Source organism: Durio zibethinus, unplaced genomic scaffold, assembly GCF_047325235.1.
Source record: "Durio zibethinus cultivar Kanyao isolate XHJ-2024 unplaced genomic scaffold, ASM4732523v1 HiC_scaffold_391, whole genome shotgun sequence".
NCBI lineage: Eukaryota > Viridiplantae > Streptophyta > Magnoliopsida > Malvales > Malvaceae > Durio > Durio zibethinus.
The window spans coordinates 795,001-802,500 of NW_028323014.1; positions in this window are offsets into that span (position 1 = coordinate 795,001).

Sequence of the window (7,500 nt, forward strand, 5' to 3'; positions counted from 1 at the left end):
CGGCAGGTTGCCTCGAGCACCATCGGCACACGCTGGGCCCTGGTGCGGGAGCTTGCCTCGAGCGCCATCGGCACACGCTGGGCCCTGGTGCGGCAAGTTGCCTCGAGCACCATCGGCACACGCTGGGCCCTGGTGCGGTCGGTTGCCTCGAGCACCATCGGCACACGCTGGGTGCTGGTGCGGGCGCTTGCCTCGACCACCATCGGCACACGCTGGGCCCTGGTGCGGCAGGTTGCCTCGATCACCATCGGCACACGCTGGGCCCTGGTGCGACAGGTTGCCTCAAGCACCATCGGCACACTATCGGCCCTGGTGCGGGCGGTTGCCTCGACCACCATCGGCACACGCTGGGCCCTGGTGCGGGCGCTTGCCTCGAGCACCATCGGCACACGCTGGGCCCTGGTGGGTTTAGGCACATCTTCAAATTTCTGCCGTGCCAATGCCATTTTTATGGCTTGTAAATTCATACAATGGTCCCCTAAGCCTTCACGTGAAGTTTCGTTGGAAGATGACTCGTTTTCTATTTTTCACGATTTTCGAAACTTTTTGCGGTTCGGGATTTTTTAAAATTTTTTTATATCGATTTTTGGCCCCAAATTTTGTAGGCATGATCCTTCTATTTTTGTTGGCATGCACAAAAAAATTCAGCTAAAAACTCGAAGTAGAGAAGATTTTGTGACCGTTTGAAAAAAGTGTCCCCATTTCAGACACTTTAACGGCTACTGGTAGCAAACCTGTAAAATCTCAAATGCTCTTTAAGGGGGTGTGAATTCTCAGAGGTTTGATGAGGGATAGGGGGCCAACACAAGGCCAAGTACCAGCACCCATCGCACATCATGTGCGCACACCCCCCCGGCCCCCCTCCCAATCGCCGGAACCCCAATGCCGCCGGTCAGGTTCTCCGGCGGTACTCCGGCGACGCTCCGGCGATGCTCCGGCGATGCTGTCCCGAGTGAAAAAAATGCGGCACCAGCACATGCTGGAGCCAAGCATGGGCACCGTGGCTCAAAATCGAACTTCGGCCAAGGCCTCGACCATCAATGGCACATGATGACGCATGGTGATGGCACATGCATCGACCATCATCGGCATAGGCTGCCCTTCGGTACGGGCACTTGCCTCGACCGCCATCGGCACAAGCTGGGCCCTGGTGTGGGTTGTTGCCTCGATCACAATCGGCACATGCTGAGCCTTGGTGCGGGCGGTTGCCTCGAGCACCATCGGCAGACCCTGGGCCCTGGTGCGGCCGGTTGCCCCGATAACCATCGGCACACGCTGGGCCCTGGGGCGGGCGCTTGCCCCCAGCACCATCGGCACACGCTGGGCCCTGGTGCGGGCGGTTCCCTCGACCACCATCGGCACACGTTGGGCCCTGGTCCGGGCGGTTGCCCCCAGCACCATCGGCACACGCTGGGCCCTGGTGCGGGCGCTTGCCCCCAGCACCATCGGCACACGCAGGGCCCTGGTGCGGGCGGTTGCCCCGAACACCATCGGCACAAGCCGGCCCTTGGTGCGGGCTCCTGGCTCGACCACCATCGGCACACGCTGGGCCCTGGTGCGGGCGGTTGCCTCGAACACCATCGGCACACGCCGGCCCTTGGTGCGGCCGGTTGCCTCGACCACCATCGGCACACGCTCGGCCTTGGTGAGGGCGCTTGCCTCGACCACCATCGGCACACGCTGGGCCCTGGTGCGGGCGCTTGCCTCGACCACCATCGGCACACGCTCGGCCTTGGTGCGGGCGCTTGCCTCGACCACCATCGGCACACGCTGGGTGTCATGAGCCAACCTTGTATAAGGCCATGACCGGGACTTAGGTTGCCATGAGCCACCCATGTATAGGGCCATGGCCGGGTAGACCCCTTGTGTTAGGAAAAGTGTCCCCATTTCAAACATTGTAACGGTTACTGGTAGCATAGCTCTAAAATCTCTAAGGCTCTTTAGGGGGGGGTGAGCCGGCAGGGTATTGTTGGGCTGTCTCACCGGGTGCTATGCGAGCTTAGGCCACCCACCATGGGCTGCCCCCCTGGCCCTGGTGATGGTGGGAGGTCCCGATGTATGATTCCCAATTTTAATGATATGTGCCTCGATTGAATGCCCGATTGTTGCCTCGATGTGTTTCTTTTCTTTCTCGATGTGAATGTGCCTTGTTGTGTGTATGGATGAGATTGATATTGATATATAGTGCCTTATTGTGAATGCTTGAGACTAACCATGGTTTATGGTTATTTGTTCAGATCTCGATCTATTGAGGGCTGACTTGGGTGGAAGCGTCCATTCAAGTGCCTCGCGGGCTAGTGCTTGTTGAGAGAAAGCTTAGTCCGTGACACGTGGTATCAGAGCACGGTTGAGAAGTGCTAGAGAAATGGATGAGATGGCCACAAGTGGTGGACCGGATCATCGGCAGAGAATTGAGGAACTTGAGGCCGCGGTGGCCGCAATGAAAACTCATATGGTAACAAAAGACCGAGTGAGGGAGATCGAGACAACCCAGCGGGAGTTGTCCGATACTCTCCACAATGTGAGCGAAGAGGCTAGAGATGCCTTGAACATACTCCACAAGGAGTTTGAGGAGCTCAGGGCCCAGATGAGCATCCTACAAATGGCGGTGGCCAGTTCGAGTTCAAGCTCGACGGACAGGGGACAAAGGCCCAAAGTACCGGAGCCTCGGTGCTTTGAGGGGGCAAGGGATGCTAAGGAACTTGAGAATTTCCTGTTCGACATGGAACAATACTTCCGAGCTGTACACACAAGTTCAGAGGAAGACAAGGTGACAATGGCATCGATGTATCTCGTAGGGGATGCCAAGTTGTGGTGGCGCTCCAAGTTTGTCGATGACGAGTGCCCGATTAAGACCTGGACAGATCTGAAGCGTGAACTGAAAAACCAGTTTTTTCCGGAGAATGTGGATTATATGGCTCGAAGGAGACTTCGAGAGTTGGTGCAAACCGGAACGGTGCGAGAGTTCGTGAGGAACTTTTCTACCCTGATACTGGATATTAGGGACATGTCCGAGAAGGACAAGTTATTCCATTTTATTGAGGGCCTCAAGCCATGGGCGAGGACAGAGCTACAGAGGCAAAGAGTGCAAGATGTGACGACGGCCATGGCTGCAGCGGAACGTCTTCATGATTTTAATGATGGTTCGTTAAAACGGAAGAACCCTCCACCACCGGGTAGTAGCTCTAATCTTGGGAGTGGGGGAAAGATAACTAGGTTGGACCGACCCTTCAGTTGGGGATCAGACAGGAAGTCCTTTGGGCGAGATAGCATCCAGCCTAGGACAAACAACGCAGGGATCTTCAAGCCTAGGCAACCGCTTGCTTGCTTTCTTTGCAAGGGGCCGCATCGAGTGGCTGAGTGCCCGCACCGAGGAGCCCTTAATGCCTTAAGGACCTCATCCCAAGAGTCTGCAAAAGTGCCCGAGAGCGTTGAAGAAGCTGAAGAGGAGCCAGCCAGGATGGGCTCAATAAGGTTCCTCAGTGCCCTTCACACCCAATTGAACACTATAAAGAAAGAGCAGAGCAGAGGCTTGATGTACGTGAACTTGACGATTAATGGGAAAACCACCAAGGCTATGGTGGATACAGGCGCAACCGACACTTTCATCACACCAGAAGAAGCAAAAAGGTGTGGTCTTCAGATTGGTAAAGACTGTGGGCGAATGAAGGCGGTCAATTCGCCAGCCTTTGCAATCAGTGGAAGCTCGAAAAGTGTGACGACCCAATTGGGGCCATGGGAAGGGAAGGTAGACTTCACAGTCTCCCCCATGGATGACTTTGATGTCGTTCTAGGATTGGACTTCATGACGTTGGCTCAGGTGATCCCTATCCCCGCTGCTAGCTGCTTGTTGTTCTTAGGAGAACACCCATGTGTGGTGCCAGCCAATATCTTGCCAAAGAGTGGGAAGAAAATGATTTCGGCTTTGCAATTCAAGAAAGGGGTAAAGAGAGGGGAACCCTCTTTTGTGGCCATGCCGATCTACAAAGAAGGGTCGAAAGTAGAACCAATACCCAATGGCGTGAAGAAAGTGTTAGAAGAATTCAAAGAGGTGATGCCAGAGATGTTGCCCAAGGTTCTACCCCCTCGACGAGCAGTGGACCACGAAATTGAGCTACTCCCAGGGGCAAAACCCCCTGCTAGAGCCCCCTATCGCATGGCCCCGCCAGAGTTGGCCGAGCTGAGAAAACAGTTGGATGAGCTTCTACAAGCCGGGTTCATCCGACCATCAAAGGCTCCTTTCGGAGCGCCAGTGCTATTCCAGAAAAAGCATGATGGGAGCTTGCGCTTATGTGTCGACTACAGGGCTTTGAACAAAGTCACCGTAAGAAACAAATATCCTATCCCGCTCATAGCAGACTTGTTTGATCAATTGAGCGGGGCCAAATACTTCTCCAAACTGGACCTGAGATCGGGATACCATCAGGTCAGAATCCTCGAGGGAGATGAGCCGAAGACCACCTGTGTAACACGGTATGGTGCATTTGAATTCCTTGTGATGCCTTTTGGACTAACCAATGCTCCTGCCACATTTTGTACATTGATGAATCAGGTGTTTCATGACTACCTAGACAAGTTTGTAGTCATTTATTTAGATGATATAGTGGTGTATAGCTCCACGTTGGAAGAACATCAAGAACACCTGCGCCAGGTATTTCAAAGGTTACAGGACCACCAGTTATATGTAAAAAGGGAGAAGTGTGCATTCGCTCAGACCCAAATCCATTTTCTCGGTCACATTGTCGAACGTGGCCACATCCGAATGGACATGGAAAAAGTCAGGGCCATCAAAGAGTGGACGATACCGAAGAATGTTAGTGAGCTCCGCTCCTTTTTGGGACTAGCCAACTATTATAGAAGGTTTGTGGAAGGGTACTCTCGTAAGACCACGGCCCTCACGGAGCTACTGAAGAAGGAACATAAATGGTGTTGGACGAATGAGTGCCAGGAGGCCTTTGAGGGATTGAAGGATGCTATTATGAAGGATCCCATCTTAGCTCTCCCCGATATTGGAAAGCCTTTTGAAGTCCAGACGGATGCATCGGATTTTGCTATTGGAGGTGTGCTTTTACAACAACATCACCCGGTAGCATTCGAAAGTAGGAAGCTGAGCGAAGCTGAAAGGAAATACACAGCCCAGGAGAAAGAGCTCCTTGCGGTGGTTCATTGCTTGAGGACTTGGCGGCATTACTTGTTGGGTGCGCACTTTGTCGTGAAGACAGACAACACAGCCGTTAGCCACTTCCTCACCCAACCAAGACTCACGGCGAAACAAGCTAGGTGGCAGGAATTTTTAGCTGAGTTCGACTTTTATTTTGAGCATACCGCGGGGAAGACTAATCAAGTGGCGGATGCCTTGAGCAGGCGGCCAGAGTTAGCGGCCCTCAGAAGAATGGCCCCAATGGTGGCTAGCAGAGCCACTACAGACATCCATAAGTTGATTGGAGACCATTTAGGGAAAGACCCGCAAGCCTGTGCCATTTTGAAGCTAGTGGAAGAAGGGAAGTCCAAACATTTCTGGAAAGAAAATGGGGTCTTGTGGACCAAGGGACCTCGAGTCTTTGTGCCAAGAGCAGGAGGTCTGAGACAGATGCTGATGAGGGAGTGTCATGACACCCCATGGGCGGGACATCCGGGCTGGCAGCGCACGTTGGCGTTATTGAAACAAGGTTATTATTGGCCTCAAATGCGACAAGATGTGATGGAATATACGAAGACTTGCCTCATTTGCCAACAAGACAAAGTCGAGAAGAGGAAACCTGCAGGTATGCTTGAACCTTTATCGGTACCTACCAAACCGTGGTAAAGCATCTCCCTCGATTTCATCTCGAGCCTACCCAAGGTTGGCGATCTTGGAGCTATCTTGGTGGTGATTGATCGGTTCTCTAAGTATGCCACATTCATTCCTGCTCCCAAGTACTGTACAGCGGAGGACACAGCTCGACTATTGTTCAAACATGTGGTCAAGTATTGGGGCCTCCCCCAAAACATTGTCAGTGATAGAGATCCTAGATTCACAGGGTCCTTTTGGAGAGAACTTTTCAAGATTTTGGGGTCCCAACTCAACATCTCCTCGAGCTATCACCCTCAAACTGATGGCCAAACAGAACGGTTCAATGGATTGTTAGAGGAATACTTGAGGCATTTTGTCCACGCCAACCAAAAGAACTGGCCCTCATTATTGGACGTTGCTCAACTCTGTTTTAATTCCAACAAGAGCTCTTCCACCAACAAGAGCCCATTTGAGGTGATCACCGGACAATTACCAAGGCTACCCCACACTTCCTTGGAACAATATGGAGGAAAGAATCCCAGAGCATTCAACCTCAGCAAGGAATGGAAACTAAACACGGAGATCGCACAAGCCTACTTAGAGAAAGCGTCAAAACGGATGAAGAAATGGGCAGACAAGGGTCGTAGAGCTCAGCAATTTCAAGTTGGGGATTTGGTTCTTGTTCGATTAGTCCCTGAACAAACCAGGTTCTTGAGGAAGAGAGATCGCAGATTGGTGCGCAAGTACGAAGGTCCAGTAAGGGTCCTTTCCAAGGTGGGGAATGCTTCCTACAAAATCGACCCTCCAAAGTGGATGAAGGTGCACCCAGTATTTCATGTGAGCAACTTGAAGCCATTCCATGCAGATCCTACAGATGCTGGTCGAAGAGAGCCAACCAGAGCCGCCATCACCATGAAACCACCTTCAGAGCGTCGAGTCCAAGAGATCTTAGCTGACAGGGAAACCAAGATATCTCGAAGACTAGTTCGGGAGTACTTAGTAAAGTGGGAGGGACTAGGCCTAGAAGAAACCAGCTGGGAGAGAGAGCACGACCTCCAGAGATTTCAAAGGAAGATCGAAGAATTTCAAGCCAGCAAGTCGACGAGGACGTCGTTAGAATAGGTGGGGGAGGATGTCATGAGCCAACCTTGTATAAGGCCATGACCGGGACTTAGGTTGCCATGAGCCACCCATGTATAGGGCCATGGCCGGGTAGACCCCTTGTGTTAGGAAAAGTGTCCCCATTTCAAACATTGTAACGGTTACTGGTAGCATAGCTCTAAAATCTCTAAGGCTCTTTAGGGGGGGGTGAGCCGGCAGGGTATTGTTGGGCTGTCTCACCGGGTGCTATGCGAGCTTAGGCCACCCACCATGGGCTGCCCCCCTGGCCCTGGTGATGGTGGGAGGTCCCGATGTATGATTCCCAATTTTAATGATATGTGCCTCGATTGAATGCCCGATTGTTGCCTCGATGTGTTTCTTTTCTTTCTCGATGTGAATGTGCCTTGTTGTGTGTATGGATGAGATTGATATTGATATATAGTGCCTTATTGTGAATGCTTGAGACTAACCATGGTTTATGGTTATTTGTTCAGATCTCGATCTATTGAGGGCTGACTTGGGTGGAAGCGTCCATTCAAGTGCCTCGCGGGCTAGTGCTTGTTGAGAGAAAGCTTAGTCTGAGCCAACCTTGTATAAGGCCATGACCGGGACTTAGGTTGCCATGA